Below are 22,110 nucleotides of genomic sequence, written 5' to 3'. Positions count from 1 at the left end.
CTTTAATACTGTTCAAGTTGTGGTGACACCCAACCATAAAATTATTTTCGTTGCTACTTCATAACTGTAATTTTGCTACTGTTAATGAATAGTAATGTAAATATCTGTATTTTCCAATGGTCTTAGGCTCTACAGCAGTGGTTATAACAACAGACCCTACAGAAACACAAAGGATTGTTAAAAAATACTATGAACAACTCTATTCTAACCAACTAGACAACCTGGAGGAAATGGACATATTTCTAGAAAAATACAACCTTCCAAAACTCAATCAAGAAGAATCTAAAAATCTCAATAGGCTGATAACTATGGAAGAAATCAAAGCAGTTATCAAAAAGCTTCCAGCAAACAAAAGCCAGGGGCCAGACAGCTTCACAGGGGAGTTTTAACAAACATCCAAGAAAGAATTAAAACCTATCTTCCTCAGACTATTGCAAAAAATTCAAGAGGAAGGAACACTTCCAAGCTCATTCTATGAAGCCAGCATCATTCTAATACCAAAACCAGATAAAGACAACACAATGAAAGAGAATTACAGGCCAATATCCCTCATGAACATAGATGCCAAAATCCTCAACCAAATTCTAGCAAATCAGATCCAGCAGTACATCAGAAAGATCATACACCATGACCAAATAGGATTTATCCCGGGGGCACAAGGATGGTACAATATCCACAAATCAATAAACATGATACATCACATAAACAAATTGAGAGATAAAAATCACATAGTCATATCAATAGATGCAGAAAAAGCATTTGACAAAATCTAACACCCTTTCTTGTTAAAAACTCTCAGCAAGGTGGGAATAGAAGGATCATACCTCACCATAATAAAAGCTATATATGACAAACCCTCAGCCAACATCAGACTTAATGGGCAAAAACTATAACTATTTCCCTAAGAACAAGAACAAGACAGGGATGCCCATTCTCACCACTCCTGTTTGACATAGTACTGGAAGTACTAGCCATTGTGATTAGACAAGAAGAAGAAATAAAAGGCATCCAAATTGGAAAAGAAATAAAACTGTCCTTATTCGCAGTTGACATGATACTGTACATAGGAAACCTAAAGACTCCATCAGAAAATTATTAGACTTAACAAATGAATTTGGCAATGTAGCAGGATACAAAATTAATGCCAAGAAATCTATGGCATTTCAAAAATCCAATAGTGAACTTATGGAAAATCGACTAAAAATGCAATCCCATTTACCATCGCACAAATAAAATTAAGATACCTAGGAATAAACTTAACTAAGGAGGTAAAAGACCTATATGTGGAAATCTACAGGACACTGAAAAAAAATATAGAGGAAGACAAAAACAGATGGAAGAACATACCATGTTCATGGATTGGTAGAATCAACATCATTAAAATGTCCATACTACCCAAAGCAATCTATAGATTCAATGCACTCCCCATTAAAATACCAACGGCATATTTCACAGACCTAGAAAAAATTTTCCAAAAATTCATTTGGAATAACAAAAGACCCCTAATAGCTGCAGCAATCCTGAGAAAGAAGAACTAAGTAGGTGGGATCTCAATACCAGATATCAAACTGTATTATAAAGCCACTGTTCTCAAAGCTGCCTGGTACTGGCATAAGAACAGACATATAGACCAATGGAATAGAATAGAGAACCCAGAAATCTACCCAAATCACCATGCTCAATTAATATTTGACAAAGGAGGCATGAACGTACAATGGAGTCAAGACAGTCTCTTCAATAAATGGTATTAGGAAAATTGGACAGATACATGCAAAAATATGAAACTAGACCACCGACTTACACCATACACAAAAATAAACTCAAAATGGATAAAGGACTTAAACATAAGATGGGAAACCATAAAAATCCTAGAGAAATCCACAGGCAGCAAAATCTCAGATATATGCCGAAGCAATTTCTTCACTGATACCACTCCTAAGGCAATGGAATCTAAAGAGAAAATAAACAAATGGGACTACATCAAAATAAAAAGCTTTTGCACAGAAAAAGAAACCATCAACAAAACAACAAGGAAGCCCACTGAATGGGAGAACATATTTGCCAATGTTATCACCAAAAAGGGTTTAATCTCCAACATTTACAGGGAACTCATACAACTTAACAAAAAGAAGATAAACAACACAATTAAAAAAATGGGCAATGGACCTAAATAGACACTTTTCGAAAGAGGACATAAGGAAGGCCAAGAGACATATGAAAACATGCTCAAAGTCACTAATTATCCGAGAGATGCAAATCAAAATGACAATGCGGTACCATTTCACACCTGTTACAATGGCTATCATCAACAAATCAACAAAGGACAAGTGCTGGCAAGGATGCGGAGAAAAAGGAACCCTCATGCACTGCTGGTGGGAATGCAGATTGGTACAGCCACTGTGGTGAACAGTATGGAGTTTCCTCAAAAAACTAAAAATGGAACTCCCATTAGACCCAGTGATCCCATTTCTATTAATATAGCTCAAGAAACTAGAAACACCAATCAGAAAGGATATATGTACCCCTATGTTCATAGCTGCACAATTCATCATAGCTAAGATTTGGAAACAGCCTAAGTGACCATCAGCAGATGAGTGGATTAAAACACTGTGGTACATCTACACTAGGTGTCCTCAAACTACGGCCCGCAGGCCACATGCGGGTGTTTTTGCCGTTTTGTTTTTTTACTTCAAAATAAGATATGTGCAGTGTTCATAGGAATTTGTTCATAGTTTTTTTTTTTTATACTATAGTCCGGCCCTCCAACTGTCTGACGGACAGTGAACTGGCCCCCTGTTTAAAAAGTTTGAGGACCCCTGATCTACACAATGAAACACTACGCTGAGGTAAAAAAGAAGGAATTCTTACCATTTGCAACAGCATGGATAGAACTGGAGAGCATCATACTAAATGAAATAAGCCAGTCAGAGAAAGATAAATATCACATGATCTCACTCATTTATGGAATATAATGAACAACATAAACTGATAAACAAAAACAGATCCAGAGACAGAGAAGCATCTATCAGACTGTCAAACCTCAGAGGGAAGGTAGGAGAGGGTGCGGATAAGGGGGAGAGATCAACCAAAGGACTTGTATGCATGCATATAAAACTAACCAATGGACACAGACAACAGGGGGTGAGGGCATGAGTGGAGGAGGGCAATGGGGGGATAAGGACACATATGTAATATGTTAATCAATAAAGAAATTAAAAAAAATAAAAACACAGAGGCTAAATTGTATGTTATTAAACAATGAATGGGTTACCAATGAGATCAAGAAGAAATAAAAAATTCTTGGAAACAAATGAAAATGAACACACAGCAACCCAAACCCATGGGACACAAAGAAAGCAGTCCTAAGGGGTAAGTTCATAGCAGTACATGCCTACCTCAAGAAGAAAACATAATTTTCTGGTACATCCAATATGATACATCCAAATTGGAAAGGAGGAAGTAAAATGGTCATTATTTGCAGATGGCATAATATTGGACATAAAAAAACCCTAAGGACTCGACCAAAAAATTACTAGATTTAATAAATGAATTCAGCAATGTAGTAGAATACAAAATTAACACCCAGAAATCAATGACATTTTTATACACTAATAATGAACTCTCAGAAATACAAATTAAAACAAACAACCAAACAAAAAACAATCACTTTTACCATTGAAACAAAAAAAACTAATATATCTAGGAATAAACTTAACCAAAGAGGTAAAAGACCTGTACTCAGAAAAGGTAGAAGAAGATATAAACAAGTGGAAGAATATACCATGTTCATGGACTGGTAGAATCATCATTAAAATATCCATACTACCTAAAGCAATCTACAGATTCAGTGCAATCCCTATTAAAATACCAATAGCATATTTCACAGATCTAGAACAAACACTCCAAAAGTTATATGGAACCAAAAAAGACCCCAAATAGCTACAGCAATCTTGAGAAAGAAGAACAAAGTTGGAGGAATCACAATATCAGATATCAAGTTATACTACAAAGCCGCCATAATTAAAATAGCCTCTTACTGGCACAAGAGCAGGCATATAGATCAATGGAATAGAACAGAGATCCTAGAAGTCAACCCAAGCCATTATGCTCAATTAATATTTGAAAAAGGAGGCAGGACATACAATGGAGTCAAGATAGTCTCTTAAATAAACGGTGTTGAGAAAATTGGACAGATAGATGCAAAACAAATGAAACTAGACCACCAATTTACACCATACACAGGAATTAACTCAAAATTGAGGAAGTATCCACTCTAATAAAATGGTAATATGCAAATTAACCATCACTCCGCTACATAAGCCACACCCACCAGCCAATCAGGGTGAGTATGCAAATTAACCCAAACCAAGATGGCTACAGCCACAGAGAGCAAGGTTTCCCAGGTAACAGAGCAAGCCAAGCTTTCCATAGCCGTTGCAGGCCTAAGCCTCCACTCAAGCTACAAAGTTTCAATTATAGAAGGTAAACAAATTCAAACAAATGGCAGCAGAATGGAGCTTGAGAGAGCAGGCCAGGGTTGCCAGCGGAAACAGGGGAAGCAAAGCTTTCCGCACACCCTGGCCAGGCTCACCTGCTTAAGGCTACAAAGTTTCAATTGTATAAGGAAAATAAATCCCAGATACCAGGGCCTCTGCTTGGGTTGCCAGGGGGCATGGCCAGCCTGCAAGCCACCACAGGCCCCTCACTCAGGCTGCCCCATGCCCCAAGGGAACCCCACCTGATCTGGGACACCCTTCAGGGCAAACCAGCTGGCCCACACCCCTGTACCAGGCCTCTATCCTATCTAATAAGAGAGTAATATGCAGATTGATCATCACTGCAACACACAATATAGCTGCCCCCATGTGGTCAAAGATCCTGCCCCCATGTGGACACAAGATGGCCACCACAAGATGGCCAGCAGGGGAGGGCAGTTGGGAGGCACCCGGCCTGCAAGGGAGGGCAGTTGAGAGGGACCAGGCTTGCAAGGGAGGGCAGTTGGAGGTGATCAACCCTGAAGGAGAGGGCAGTTAGGGGTGACCAGGCTGGCAGAGGAGGGAAGTTGGGGGCAAACAGGCTGGCAGGGGAGCAGTTAAGCATCAACCAGGCTGGCAGTAGAGTGGTTAGGGGGTGATCAGACTGGCAGGCAGAAGCGGTTAGGGGCAATCAGGAAGGCAGGCAGGCAAGCAGTTGGGAGCCAGCAGTCCTGGATTGTGAGAGGGATGTCCGACTGCCCGTTTAGGCCCGATTTCACCAGGATCGGGCCTAAACGGGCAGTCGGCAGTCGGACATCCCTCCAGGAGTCCCAGATTGGAGAGGGTAGAGGCTGGGCCGGGGGACAACCCCCCGCCATGCACGAATTTCGTGCACCAGGCTTCTAGTTTAAATATAAATCATGAAACCATAAAAATCCAAGAAGAAACCATAGGCAATAAAATCTCTTACATCTCATGTAGCAGAATTTCCGCTGATACATCCCCAAGAGAAACAAAGGGAAAAATAAACAAATGGGACTAAATCAAACTAAAAGACTTCTGCACAGCAAAAGAAATCATCCTCAAATACAAAGGGAACCCACTCTATAGAAAAACATATTTGCCCAGGATATTCTGATAAGGGGTTAATTTCCAAAATATACAAAGAACTCACACAACTCATAAAAGGAAGATAAACAATCCAATAAAAAATGGACAGAGGACCTGAGTAGACATTTTGGAAAATGTCACATTGCTGGTGGGAATGCAGACTAGTGCAGTCACTGTGGAAAACAATATGGAGTTTCCTCAAAAAATGAAAAATGGCACTTGCTGTTTTGGCTCAGTGGATAGAGTGTCAGCCTGAGGACTGAAAGGTCCCAGGTTTGATTCTGGTCAAGGGCACATGTCTGGGTTGCAGGCTGGATCTCCAGTAGGGGACGTGCAGGAGGCAGCCGATCAATAATTCTCCCTCATCATTGATGTTTCTATCTCTCTTCTCCCTCTTTCTTCCTCTCTGAAATCAATAAAAATGTTTAAAAAAATGAAAAATGGAACTGCCATTTGATCCAATGATCCCATTCTGGGAATATATCCTAAGAATCCTGAAACACTAATCAGAAAGAATATATGCACCCCTGTGTTCACAGCATCGTTATTAACAATATCTAAGATCTGAAAACAGCCTAGTGTCCATCAGTAACTGAGTGGATAAACAAGCTGTGGTAGATTTACACAATAAAATAATATACAGCAGTTACATAGAAGGATTTCTTACCCTTTACAACAGCATGGGTGGACATGGAGAATATTATGCTGATTCAAATAAGCCGTCAGTCAGAGAAAGACAAATATCACATTATCTCACTTATATGTGGAATCTAATGAATATAATAAACTGACAAACCAAACGGGATCTGAGGCATGGATGCAAGGAACAGACTGACATATCTAAGGGCTGGGGTGGGGAACAGGGGGAAGGGAGATTAACCAAAGAACTTGTATGCATATTCTATCTAATAAAGAGGAAATATGCTAATCGACCCTCACACCGCCGCAAAGATGGCAGTGCCCACAACCAATAAGGAGGGAATATTCTAATTGACTTGCCATGCCCTCAAAGATGGCAGCGCCCATAGCCACAAGATGGCGGTGCCCAGTCACCTCAGCCCCTCCAGGGCGGCAGGTGCACGGCAAGGCCTGGCCCACCCCCAGGCGGGCCAGGCCGCTCCGCGCACCTGCCTCAAGAGTCCCCCCGGGCCCCTCAGCCCCCCAGCCACTCAGGGCCAGCCCAAGGCACAGGCAGGTCTCAGATGGCAGCTACCTAGCCACCCAGGGCTGCCCGAGGCTCAGGTAACCAGGGCTGGCCAAGGCTTGCGCTGCCAGCAGCAGCAGCAGCAGAGGTGTGATGGGGCATCGCCTTCCCCTGATCGCCAGGTGACCTCCCACCCCTGAGGGCTCCCAGACTGTGAGAGGGGGCAGGCTGGGCTGAGGGATCCCCCCACTCCAGTGCATGAATTTTCATGCACCAGGCCTCTAGTATATACATAACCCATGGACACAGACAATAGTGTTATGAAGGCCTGGAGTTGGGCAGGGTTGGGAGTAGCGGGACAAAAGGGGGGATATGGGAGGACATCTATAATACTGTCAACAAAAAAACAAACAAACAAAAATCTCTTCATAATATGCTCCAATCAACCTTCCTGGGTTAATCTTCTACTCCTGCCTCTCTTCTGATCCTCAATTACAGTTATAGTCCAAGAACAGCAAATTATAAATCATTTCCAAAACATGTAAGCTTTCATCGCCTCCTTACCTTTAGCCATGCAGATTCCCTCACCCTGAAATGTCCTTCAGGCTCTTCTCCACCTCTAACTCTGTTCAAATTCAATGTTTCCGTCATTCCCCAAACTTTGAGAAACTATGATATCTCTTAACAATGAATTAATTGCTACCTCTTTTTAATGTAACACGTTATTCATATTTCTAACAATAGTTTTAAAGCATAGAGTTTATTAAACAAAATGTATCCTTCTAGTTGGCAAGTATCATCCCCATATCATGAATTTCAATAAATGAGCCTAAAACATAACGAATGTGCACATATACATCTTAGGGGTATATGTCAATATGCAAATAGGTATTATAAATGCATATACTTATTGTGCTGCACAATGATTATTATTATTAAAAACAATGTAAGCTGATTCAAAATATTGTTGAAATGGCTTCTATGGTTCCTTCTTAAATTGAATCATTCAGTTTTTATGTCTGGGATTTCATAATATATTAGGAGTAGCTCCAAACACTTGATAAAAATTTTATTCAAAAGCTTAAATAATTCAAACAACACAATCACGGTATGTCAGATGACAAAGCTAAATCAATTTAGTAATGAGTTTGATGTCCTGTGTTCATGGAAAACAATCCATAGATTGGGGGTCTACAGTGCCTCACAAGCAGTGGAGCACTTTTTCAAGCAAGTTGGACCCCAACTTGACCACACACAAAATACCTTTCCTGAGATTCTTTTATGCAAACCTTCTATAACATTTTATATCCAGTCAGGCTTTATTCTTTTTTTTTATTTTTTTAATATACACTTTTTATTGATTTCAGGGAGGAAGGTAGAGGGAGAAAAAGATAGAAACATCAATGATGAGAGAGAATCACTGGTCAGCTGCCTCCTGAATGCCCCCCATTGGGAATTGAGCCCTCAACCAGGGCATGTGCCCTTCACTGGAATTGAACCAGGGACTCTTCAGTCTGCAGGCCGATGCTCTATCCACTGAGACAAGCCAGCTAAGGCTATTTTTCTTTTTCATGCTGGAACAACTAGTCATTTGACTTTCATACCCAAACATTTCCTTTCACCTTTATAATTTCTAAGTACTAGTTTTAATTACATATATTGATTAGAAATCTTAACCCTTATAATCTTTTGTTCCTAGAGAAAACTGAACAGTAAGCAATTGTGAATTACCTGTTGCACTGACATTCACTGAATTGAAAATTTATAAATACATTTCATAATTTCTAGAAGTATATTCTTTCTCATAGTAAATGTGGTAAAAAGATGTTTACTGATGAACCCAAATACTTTTAGTTTCTCTGTAAAAGAATACCAAAAATGGCTAAACCTATGTTCAGTTTAATGTTTCAGTATTTTATATAATTTGGAAAACAGTATGGAGTTTCCCTGATCTATTTCCTTGATAGTCAATGAATACCCATCTGTTAGGGGCAAGCTCCTCAGCCAGGGACTGGGCCCTTCTGAGTGAAGGAAACTGAAAAAACACGCAGTACAAGCAGGCTAGTGGGACATGCTTTATTACAAACAAAACGGCCAACAACAGGCTGGTCAGTGGCGACTTATATACAAGCTCAAACAAAAGAGGCTTTATGCAAATAGTGACCTCAATATTTGGGCTACAGAAAGACACACCTTCACAGTGTATAGCTTATTGTGCCCTTGCTTTTACACCTGTGTATAGCAAATTAGCCTTGCACACTCTGATTAGGATTCCCATGCTCAGTTTGGCCTTGAACATCTTGCGTACTCTGGCCTGGGCCCCCACACTATCATTTAACAGATCTAAGTATAACTTTAAGGTGGGAACTTAACAAAATGATTTTGTAAACGATTTTTAAGTAGACATATTGTAAAGCAAAATTGTTGAAAAGTTTAATTTATAAATGTTTATCTTTCATCTATTTAATTTACTTGTTTTTAACAATTCATTTCCCCCCAGTATCTCAGTTGTCTGCATATGAGAGACACTGAGTCCTGGGCTAGAGTTTTAACGATGGACTCTAGAAGGGTGCAAGGAGGAAGGCCCAGTTGTTGTAATCCATCACCTTTCGGAGCCCTCTGCATGCCAATTAAAATAGGAATGCCACCCTAACCAGTTTGGCTCAGTGGATAGAGCATCAGCCTACGGACCTAAAGATCCCAGGTTTGATTCCAGTCAAGGGCATGTACAGGAGGTGTGCAGGAGGCAGTTGATTGATGTTTTTCTCTCATTGATGTTTCTGACTCTCTATCCCTCTCTCTTCCTCTCTGTAAAAAATCAATAAAATATATTTTAAAAAATAAAATAAAATAGGAGTGCCATTTTGTTTGCTTGACTTGGGTGCCCTTGCTTTCAAGTGCACTTCTCTCTCTCTCTCTTTTATTTATCTTTATTGTCGAAAGTATTACAGATGTCCTTTTTGTTGTTTTCCCCATTGAACCCCTCCATATTGCACCCACCTCTCCAAGGCCTTAACCACACTATTGTCTGTGCCCAGAGGCTATGCAAACATGCATATAAATTCCCTGTTAATCACTCCCACCCACCCCTCCACCCCACCTTCCTTATGAAATTTGTCAGTCTGCTCCATGTTTCTCTATCTCTGGATCTGTTTTGTTCATCAGTTTATTTTGTTCATTAGATTCCACATATGAGTGAGATGATGTGAGACGTGTCTTTCTCTGACTGGCTTATTTTTTTAGCATAATACTCTCAAGTGTACTTCTTAAGGGACAATCTTGTCTAACTATATGATTTCCCATAATGGCCATTGTAATTCTAGATTTTCTTAGTAAGATTTTGCAATTTTAGTTATCTGCAGCTTCAGGGACCACAGTTTTTAGACTTAAAATAAGCTGGAAGAAGACAGGCTCAATTCTTTGAAACTGAAGATCTCATTTCATGAGCTAAGTCTTCGATCTCTTCGAGTTAAATTAAAACCTAAAAAGAGTATGCTGCTGAATTGGCAATTTTGGGGTGTTTTATAGTGTATTTCATTGCACTGAAATGTTCCTGAATTTGGCAAGGTGGCCTGGTATCACGCTAACCTTTTCTGTGAACACCTTTTCCTAGCATGGGAGTGTTAGAGTTAGGCGGCAAATGCTGGAACAGATTTTAAGTACTTCACCGGCATCCATCCATTTTGTAGCTTTGGCTTCGGAGTAGCCCATTGACAATAGATCTATTATTCCTTTCATGAAAAGATTTCTTCATAGTGGCGATGCTCAAAAGGCTTTTAGTGGTCTGACTTGTTCCTACTTTCATTTTAATGTGCTATTTGGTCAAAACAGTCTATGTTACTTAGTACATTTCCCCAAATCCTCCAGCAGTTTATGGTGTGGACTTACCCTGAGGTTTTTATGAGTCTCCCCAACACTGCCATGTTGTTTCCTTTAGACTGAGGGGTACCCATTATTTTTCCTGTTGAAATAATCCTAATTCAATCAGCAGTGGTGTGTCTAGTTGCCTGTGCACAGGTCCTGAGACATGTCGGCCACAAACCCAAAGGCCCGCCAGGTCTCACTGTGAAAAACCTGGAGTCTCTCCCACCCCCATGTTCCACCGTAAGGAACAGGACACACTCGTAGAGCCCAGAACCGGAAAGACGCAGGGCTCACCGGAGAGAAGCTCACCTGGGATGCAGAAGAGCTCACCTGAGGTCCAGAAGAGCAGCTGAAGAGGCAGCCAAGCACACGGGCTCCGTGGTACCTTCCCTTGCGTCCTGGAGCTGCTGAAGTCTCCAGCAGCTGTCTTCAGGTCCCATCTCATTGCCACAACTGTCAACTGTCCAAACTAAAACCATGTAGAAACCAATTTGTGTCCTTTGCAGGGAAAGCAACCCGTGCTTAGGGGGGAGTACAAGGTCCACAGAGAGAGAGAGTTCACGAGGGATTATGGGTAAGTGTGGGTGCTCTAGAGCAGAGCGGGAGAAGCGGCAGCGTGGGAACTGGGCAGGATTGCCTGGGGTTGCACATATGACCTTATAAATATCAAGATACTTGAATGTTGAAAGATCAACGGGGGAGGACATAACTATAGAGCCCGCAGTTGGCTTGGTGTTTGGGGATTGAATGACTGGGTACACAACGTGTACAGGACCATGGCATTTTGTGTTGCTGACCTGGCAGGTGCAAACAAATCTGGTCCCTTCATATAGCCTGAAGTTCTGTGTCAATGTCTGCATGATTTCAATTATAGATGACAGGACAAAGCAAAGCATTTGTAAGGAAAAGCTATAATTTTTAGTAGATAGTATAGTCATAGTCATCAAAATTATTTTTGTTCTAATTAGTTGTCACTATTGGAAAAAGGACATTTGATCAATATCTTGATTTATATAATAAAGGAAAAAAATTTAAAATTTTTAATTAATATGATTTCTATACCATCGAAGCTTTTAAAATGCTAATAATGAAAATACTTAATATTTACCATTTAATTGTAAAATATATATTTTATACATGTCATTTATTGTTTGCATTATTATATGGGTATATAATAAAAGTAACATAAGTATTCATTTTTTTTCCAAATCAAAAGTGCATTCTAATTCTCATAACCTCTAACTTTCAATACCTTTTTTTTAAACACATTTTTAGGAAATTGAGAATTATATAATGCAAACTATATTCACATACATGTGTATAAAAATCTGGTTCACCAAAATATTTACTCCTCTACCCATATTCTTCCATAAAGTTCTTTACTTTTTCTTTGCACATAAATTAGTACAGTGGTTTTGGTCATCATTATAATGAGCTAGAGGCCCTGTGCACGACATTCATGCATTGGGGACGAGGGGTCCCTCAGCCGGGCCTTCACCCTCTGGCAGTCTGGGACCCCTCAGGGGATGTCCACCTGCCTGCAGTCCAGGGCTCTGGCAGTCCAGGACCCCTCGCTCCTTACCATTCTCCTGCAGTGAAGGTGGAAGAGGCTCCCGCCACTTCTGCTGCACTTGCCAGGCTTCTGGCTGAGTGCTCACACCATTATATTGGCTGGCAGGGGGTGAGGGCATGAGTTGGGGGTTGGGGGGCAAGGGAGGGATAAGGACACATATGTAATCCTATATAATAAAAGGCTAATATGCAAATTGTCTCCTCAACCAGGGAGTTCAACTGGGAGTTCGACCAGGGGATGGGGCTGGCTGGCCAACCACCCACAGCCACTCCCATGGCCGTGGCTCCTCCCCATTGTTCCTCCCCATTGTTCCTCCCCCAGCCAGCCAAGCCTGATAGGCCCCAATTGGGACCGGCTGGCCAGACCCCACCCGTGCACGAATTCATGCATCGGGCCTCTAGTACCTTAATAAATAAAGAAAAAAATTATGAAAAAAATGTATTCATTGTGGGCTGCATGGGACTCACAGGAGTTTGACATGCTTGGGCTAGATTATACATCAGATGTTGTACATCTATATTATGTCTAATTTTCACAAAATATTCATACCTTGATTTTTCAGACTACTGAGGATCAGAGTGTGTCACTGTGTCAAATGTCAGAGAGCTAATAAATGACTGAGCTGACGTTAAAAAACAAAATGCCCACCAAAGCTGGAGTTGTTTTACTTCTACATTGTGCTACCTTTCCGGTTTTCCTTGAGTAGGATTAAATGCAGTACTTAGATTACTGAGGATTTTCTTCACTCTTCTGGTCCTATACTATGGTGAGAGAAGAGACATAGACACATTCTATGAGAAGATTAAAATAGAGGATTAGTGTGATGTGTTTCATCTTTTTCTAAACAATGGATACTTTTTGCATTGATTCCTCCAAGATTAAAGTTTACTATTTTATGCAGTTTTTCACAGAGCAGTGTTCCTTAGAAACCCTTCATTCGCTGCTATCATAAGGAGATAGTAGAGGAACATAAGAGTTGAATATGGGGACTACATTTCAAATACTAGTGCTCCTGTCTCTATCCACCCCCCTCCCCATAAACAAACACATAAGCAGAGCATTCCATGGATTTGCTTTTGTGTCTGACATTTGGTTTTCTATAATATTTTGATCTAAAGAAAAATTCAGTGTATCTCTTTTTTTAAAAGTATTTGGCCACAGCTGACTAAAATTTCTGCAAAACAAAAGAAAAACAATATTGAAAAAGACAAAAAGCCAACAAAACTCCAAGACCTAAATCTGATAGAATTTGGTAAGGAATCTAGCCCATTAAGTGAGGACAGGATGATTCATGGTAACAGTTTAGACTGTAAATTCTACTTTTTTATGGATTCCATTATTCCAAAGTAGTGCTGACAAGTGATGAAATCCAGATATGGAATCAAGACAGCTAGCCCCAGACATTGCATCTTTCATAAACTATGTAATATTTCCAAGCAACTTCAAATATCATGTAGAGACTTATTGAAGATACTGACAAATATAAAATTTGGATAAAACTCATTTTTTTGAGAATGACTTAAAAGAAAATACAGTTTGCATATGAAGAAAAAATAATGAAGGACAAAGGGAATAAAACTTCATGTTGACACTTAGAAGAAAAGAAAATAGGAAACTGACATATCACAAATAGTTGAGGAAAGATTTGTGAAGATTATTGACATCAATAATATGCAAGAATATATAATTTCTATAAAATAGATATTGAGAGAAACAAATAAAGCCACATATAGCAATGAAAGAACAAGATGAAGTGACAAATGGATGTATGAAATTTAAGAATATTACAATGAAACTAAAATTTAATAGAAAAATATTAACAATCATTACAACCTTAGAACTTCAAATTAGAACATATTTGACAGAAAAGGGTATATATTCTCCATCCATATACAGTTTTTAATTATGTTTTGTTTTTGTTTTAGTAATATGATGCACTCCTTTAAAAATGGCCAAGGAAAGGGGTAGGCAAATGGCCAAATGATGACATACAAATTATAAAAACAAATTGCAATACTATTGTGACCACACAAAAAGTCAAAGACAGGCAAATAAAAAAATGATAACTTGGAAAAGGTAGAAGTTAGTAACTAATTTAGCATTAACAATGGTACACTTGACTGGATATTTTTCATGCAATGTTGCTGGAAAAATAAGTTGATTAATATTTCTAGAAAGCAAATTGGCAATAAGCATTTCAAGCTTTTGGCTTTTTCAAAAATATGTCTGCCAAAAACTTATCTTATAGGTTAAATTCCTATGTAATATTTTGAAATGTGCACTAGTATGAATACCTAGCTAGTTTCATTAAATACTATTTATGTTATGAAAATAAAACAACCTACATTTTGAACAGTGGTAGACTGGTTAGGTAAATTATCATATTGACAAAAGCAGAAATATTACTACATGAGTAAAGTATGTTTCAAAAGTATTTTAAGATCATAAAATAGTAGAAATTGTATATGCATTATTTTATTTTTAAAATCAAAATACATACTAGTATGCACTAAAATAGAAAATAAACTAAAAAAGAAAATAAACTACTTAGTAAATTTCTAAATATTTGAAAGAGGGAAACTCTATTCTCTCAGTGAAAATGCATTCCTTTTATAAACAAAAAAAATAAACATAAATACCATTTGAAAAATAAAATAAAATGAGTCGAAGTGGAATTAGGTAAACAAACCACTGGCATCATAAAGCATTTTCTTCTCCAGCTGCTCTTCTGGCTCGTCAGCCCATTCGGAGCAGTGAGAAGCCATTAGAGCAGGTGGCTGCTCATTCTATTTTGATATGGAAGATTAACCTCAGAGCTATTTCTGCATTTACTAAAAAACAGTGAGTCATGACAATTGTAAAAATGATTTCCACCAATACACAATCAAATTCTTTTCTATTGGAGCTTGCTTTCATATGGGATGAGTGTCACAAAAGGATATACATTATTCAGAATACCTAAATTATTATTATTTTCAGTCATTGTGTTAGCTATTTGTGTATGAAAACACAATGGAAGGGTAATCATTAACTACACTACAATAGTATTAGCTTTGTTTTCTAAACTGTGAAAGTAGAATTGTAACTAGTGAACTTGTGTTGAGGCAAAACCAGGATTTGTCCATAGCCCTAGAGATTGGATATTTATCAGTTATTTTCATTAAAATTAATCTAAAATAAGTCCCTCCATATGTGCATATTTCTTTCTATTCTCAACAGTGGCTCTGCTATATTCCCCCCAGATTCATTTTGTTAATTAAATATCAACACATTTTAGATCAATATTAGTACTGAGGCTATTTGACCTTGTACTTGAAATAGCTCTCTATTCCATGGATGAGACATGCAAGATAAATTTAGAAGACCAAAATAATTGACATTTAGTTTGAATTGTTTGGTAGGTCCAAAGAATTAGCCATTGCGAATTTGCTAGAACATTAATATTATCACATTGCAATTAGCATGTGTCAGTTCTTATCAAGAGTATCATCTATATCTGCAGGAATATTTTTGCTGTTTTTCAGCCCATGTACAGAGAATCCAGTTGACAATGATGAAAGGTATTGTATTTAAAATAACCATATAACATTTCAGAAATTGCTAATACTAAGTATTTATTTTTTAGAAAAAAATAAATATGAGTTAGACTACCTCCAAATAAATTCCCCATAAGCATAAAACACATGCAGTTTATAAATTGTTATACTGGAAACTACCTTAATTTCTTAATCTTTCAAACCTTATATTTTATTAAGTATTTGAAATTATAATATAATTTATATTTTATTAATAGAACATTATATTAGGCTTATTAAATAGGGTGACTGATATTTTGGCAAACTATTACCCAGTTGTTTGATCAAACCTTAGTCTAGATGTTGCTGGGAAGGTGTTTGTTTCTGGTTGACTTTAAGTAAAGCAGATGACTTTTTAGAATGTGAGTGGTCTTTAACCCATCAGTTGAAGGTCTTAAGAGCAGAGATTGAGATTTCTTGAAGAAGCTAGTGTATCTCCACTGCCACATAGAAAACCTGCCCTAGTTTTCAGTATGCAGACCTGTTCTGCAGATACTGGAGACAAGACTGCAACATCAACTCTTACTGAATTTCCAGCCTGCTGGCTTGTCCTGTGGATTTTGAACTTGCCAGCCCTTATACTTACAAAATCCAATACCTTATAAAAATCTCTCTCACTCCATCTGATAGCTTTGTTTCCCTGCTGGACCCTGACTAATACAATGAACTTATGGGATTGGAGAGTTTCAATCTCTAGGTTGAGATCACTGGATTGTAAACTTACTAGGGATTGTAAAATGTTTTTCCAAAATCATTACACACAATTACTCTCCATAAAACAGTATCTCAGAGTCCATATCTTCCCAATTTCACCTGTCCCTGCTACCCTGCTATTATCTTAAAGATATTGTCAATTTGAGGAACATGGAATAGTATATCTTATAATTTATATTTTGTTTGTTTCTTGCCATCAACAAGTTAGGTAGCCATGGATTATTACACCATGAAAAAAATGACAAATATTAAAATAGGAGGAAATCAAATCATTCATCTATCATTTTATTAGAATCAACAAATATTTCTGGCATTTAATGTATGGCATAGTATTAGCCACTTAGAATCTTACAGTCACTTAGAATCATAGTAATATTGGTATGGCAATGAAGAGAGAAGAATCAATATTTCAGTTATTATATCCAATAAAAGTAGTTTTTTACACAAAACATGTATATTTGAGAGGAAAATTATATATTAAGAGGGAAAAAATTTGTGTTACCTAAGAAGCAGTTATCTAGGAAGAAGTTTGAATGAAGGGCTGAATGAATATCAACAGAGTTGTCAAAAATGAGGACAAAGATTTGGGAGCCATTATTATTCAAAGCAATAGTTGAAGTAAAAAAATTGGCAAAAGGGAAAGTGTAAGGGGGGAAAAAAAGGGTTGAAAAAAAAGAGTAGTGTCAGAGAAGCCTGGGGGGAAATTTTCCACAAAGAAACAGTTTCTTTGTTTTCTATTTCAATAGTAAACATCTTCCTCCACTTCCCACATCTGATCTTTAGGTTTTGTTTCTGTCTCAGTGCCTCAGAATCTTATTGTCCGGCAAAAATATGTATTATTAATACATGGTAAAATAAGTTTAATATGCTAAAGTTTTCTGCTTTATCCATTTTATACAAAAGAAAAATTCAAACCCTAAATTAACACAGATCAAGTGGGTGAATTTCTAACATTGTTTAAAAATTTGGTATTTAATATTAGACCAACTGGAAGGTATGTTTTGAGAGTGAGCATTTCCTTTTATTCCTAAATCTCATCTTTTAGATGCTTGCCTCATTACTAATTTGAACAATAATTGCCTATATGTATTGATATTTTCAATAGGAACATAGAAGGATAAATACACATTACTGGTTTATTTTAGATGATATAAGGATTTATTATAGAGTTGAGAAATCCCAACAGGAATAGTCAGGGACTAGTTCTGAGAAGCACTATCAGCTATCATCATTTGACTCAAATTATTTCTGGAATGAGGTAAGGCATAAACAAACTCTAAGCTCTGCAAAATACAGACCAATTTCTCTGACTAGCCAATAAAAGAACAACTTGCATTGCCTGCAAGTTTTCCTCAGGATCATATCTAATCCAGAGTCATTGCCCTTCTTATTCCTGTAGTGTTGCTTCAGTTTCCCTCCATTTTTTTAAAAAACAAGACTGCCCCATTTTGAGTCTGTAATAGCCTTGAAAATAATGCTTTAGTCATTGCTTGAAGAAGAAACTCCTACCTCCAAATTACCCATATAGACTCAGCACTCACCAACTCCTCTGAATATCATGTCACTTTCCCTCTAAATGACCAGGTTTAAATGGAGATCTTCCCAGGGAATTGTTTGTTTGTTTTTCATAAACACCTTATGATCTCACTGATATGTGAAATCAGAGAGAGAGAGAGTACTGATAGATATGGAGTACAGATTATGGTTACTAGAGGTTGGGGCTGGGGGGTGGCTGAAGTCAAAAGATATGAACATACAAACTTCCAGTTATAAAAGGAATAAGCCAAGGAGATCTACAATGTGATGACTATAGTTAATAATACTGTCATATATATATTTGAAAGTTGTATATTAAAAGTACTCATCACCAAAACAATCTGTAACTATGTAAGATAATGGATAACTAAAATTATTATGGTGATCATTTCACAATATATACAAATATTGAATTTTTATGTTGTACACCTGAAACTAGCATAATGTTTTAAGTCAAATATATCTCAATGAAAAATAAATCAAGTGTTAAGTATATGGCCCCAGTGGCAGATTATATCTTTAGCGGGGACCCTTTAGCACTGCCAGGAATAAATTACCAGTCTTTTTTTTTTTTTTTTCTAAAACTTGAATGTTATTTTATGAGTTATGTGCTAAGTTTGTTTCCAAGGTGAGTAAATCTTCAACTTCTTTTCTGCCAAAAACAGATGTCAGACAAATATTTCATCCAGTGAACATTCATACTTGAGTGAGCTCAGGTAACCATCTCTACTTTCTTTTTCAGATTCCCTTTTCTGGAGATTTTTTGGCAGAGGGAGATTTAGAATTACATGTATGAGAGACTTCAAGCTGTCAGTAGTATAAGAGTAGGGACATGTCTTATAGTAGACTTTGCATAACAAGCACTATGTATATTGGCAGTTGCGGATTAACAGTGCAGATTTTCTAAAGTTATCTTATACACAACCGTATATAATATCAAGAAAACATCAAGTTCTATATTAAACAATAATATTAACGTTTTGTTATTTTGGGTGGTTTGGTCAACTGATGGAGATTATGGGTAGCTAAAAACTAAGGCCAACCTATGGCACTCCTGGCATTCAGACAGTTAAAACATGATTTCTTCATACAACTCTATTTTCAGTGAACATGCACCTAAGTAGGTAACTGAATCAAAGTGGAAAATTTTGGCAGTCTCAGATATCCATGGAGACATCTCTAATGCATCTGAACCTCAGAAATGATTGCAACAGATATTAAAATGACATCAGAATTTTCTGTTTCCTGTTTCTGCTTCATTCATGTCTGTCCCAGCCTCTCTATTGCAGCTCATCTTTCTGTACGTGGAAGGTGATTTGGTGGTAGTCAACATCTCACAATTTACACATCTAAAACTGTCTTTTCTTTTCCAGTTCCAATTTTAAAGAAAATGTGGAAGAAATCTAATGATCTCCATTTGGATGTCATTCCTACATTGGAGTAATCTACTATATCTAGGAGAAAGTACCACATCAATTATCTTATTTAGAAACTAATACCATCTACTAGATTAATTTTCTTGATGAAATAAAAAAGAAAGAATAATAACTTGAATTGCCCAACTATCACCTCATAGCTGGAATCAGGGAAGGGACATAGCTCAGGAAAAAGTGTCTTACTGTAAATCTTCTCAGAATAAAGTGGTTTGTCAAATGAAAGATACCCACTGTGACTACCATTTTAGGAAAACCAGAATTTGCTTAACTGACGCCTTGATTCTCAGATATTCCTAACAAGGAAAAGAAGTATTTCCGCACAATCTACTCCTGAGTCTGTGACATTTGGCAAGTGATTTCAGCTGGTGTAATTCAGTTTGCTTAGAATGGGAAAGAAGAAAATATTATCACCTATCTAATGAAGTTGCTAAATGACATAATAAATGAAAATGAAATATGGAATTGCAAACAATATTATGAAATTAAGAAGCATACTGTTGCAAATATACTACCACTAAAATTCACTAGCTAAATAAATTTTACCTTTGCCATGTTGTTTATAATGAAGCCTAAAATACTGATTAAATTAAGAGAACAGTTTCTGTATACATGTTACCTGGATGCTAAGTACTGTTCTGTAATTTAAAAGATGTAATTCAGAGTATGTTCATTACTTAAGGTATTTCATTTCTTTATGAGTCAATTTTCTCATCTGAATAATTGGAATAAGAATACAACTTTAGCCCTGGCTGGTTTGCTTCAGTGGTTAGAGAGTCATCCTGACAAAGGGTCACGGGTTCAGTGTCCGGTCAAGGGCTAGTACATTCATTGCAGGTTCTCCGGCCCTAACGGGGCGTATGTAGGAGGCAGCCAGTCCATGTGTCTCTCTCACATGATGTCTCTCTCTTTCTCTTCCCCTCCTCCCTCCCTTCCACTCTCCCTAGAAATCAATGGGGGAAAAATGTCCTCAGGAGAGGATTAAATAAATAAATAAATGAATAAATACAACTTTACAAAGTTGTCAGATTAACTTAATTATTACTTAAAATGGCACTTGATATATATAATTCTCAGTAAAATAATTTTTAATGTCTGGTGTATTTTCTTTATTTTATTATTAGTTTCTTAATTTATTTTTATTGTTGATGTTATTGTAGATGTCCCATGTTTCCCCCTTTAGCCTCCCTGCATCCAGCCCCAGCCCCATCCCAGGCCTTTGCCACACTATTGTCCCTGTTCATGGATATGCATATAAGTTCCCTGGTTAATCATCCCCCGACCCCTACCTTCCCTCTGAAATTCATCATTGTGTTGCATCCTTCTATATCTCTGGATCTACTTAGTTCATCAATTTATTTTGTTCACTAGATTTCACATATAAGTGAGATCATGAGGTATTTGTCCTTCTCTGACTGGCTTCTTTCGTTTGGCATAATAATCTCCCGGGCCATCTATGCTGTCGCAAAAGGTAAGAGATTCTTCTTTTTTATAACCACACTAGAGGCCCGGTGCATGAAATTCGTGCACTCAGGGGGGATCCCTCAACTCGGCCTGCACCCTCTCACCGTCAGGCAGCCCTCGAGGGATGCCCCTGACAGTTGACATCCTTAGTGCTGCCACGGAGGTGGGAGATGCTCCCGCCACCACTGCTGCACTCGCCAGCCATGAGCCCAGCTTCTGGCTGAGTGGAACTAACCCTGTGGGAGCACACTGACGACCAGGGGTCAGCTCCTGCGTTGAGTAGGATTGGGCTGAAGCTGGCTCTCCGACATCCCCCAAGGGGTCCCAGATTGTGAGAGGGTGCAGGCCAGACCAAGGGACCCCACTGGTGCACAAGCACCGGGCCAGGGAGGGACGCAGGAGTTTGGCCAGCCAGGGAGGGCTCCAGGGCATGTTCGGCCCATCTCACTTAGTCCTGATCGGCCGGACCCCAGCAGCAAGCTAACCTACCGGTTGGAGTGTCTGCCCCCTGGTGGTCAGTGCACGTCATAGCAAGCGGTTGAGTGGCCTGAGCATATCATTAGCATATTATGCTTTGGTTGGTTGAATGGACGTCTGGATGACTGGACACTTAGCATATTAGGCTTTTATTATATGGGACTAGAGGCCCAGTGCATGATTGAATCATGCACGTGTAGGGTCACCTACATGCTTTCGCTTTCGATCGCGGTGGAGCTGGGTGCCTGTCCGCTGGTACACCAGGCCTTTCAGAAGCCTTCGGCTCGGCGGAGGCTTCTGAAAGGCCTGGTGCCGGAGCAGACAGGCACCCAGCTCCCCCGCTTTTGATGGTCTGTGGTGGGACGTGAGCTCGTTGCCCAAGAGGCCCCTTCTGTTCCGCAGCACAGCCATGGCGCAGACGCTGAGCTCGCGCCACCACTGGCGATGCAAGCTCAGCATCCTGCCGGCCCAATTGGCTACCCTGGCCACCCCGAGTCCCGCCCCCTGTGCCTCCCCCTGGCCCAATCGTGGGTGTAGCGGAGTGATGGTAATTTACATATTACCATTTTATTAGGTAGGATAGTATTCCATTGTGTAGATGTACCATAGCTTTTTTAACCACTCATCGGCCTGCGCCGATGTATACTTGGGCTATTTCCAGATCTTAGCTACTGTAAATTGTTCCAGATCTTAGCTACTATAAATTGTGCTGCTATGAACATAGGGGTGTAAACATTCTTTCTGA

Source organism: Cnephaeus nilssonii (assembly GCF_951640355.1).
Source record: "Cnephaeus nilssonii genome assembly, chromosome: 8".
Lineage (NCBI taxonomy): Eukaryota > Metazoa > Chordata > Mammalia > Chiroptera > Vespertilionidae > Cnephaeus > Cnephaeus nilssonii.
Note: the sequence above shows the minus strand (reverse complement) of the source record.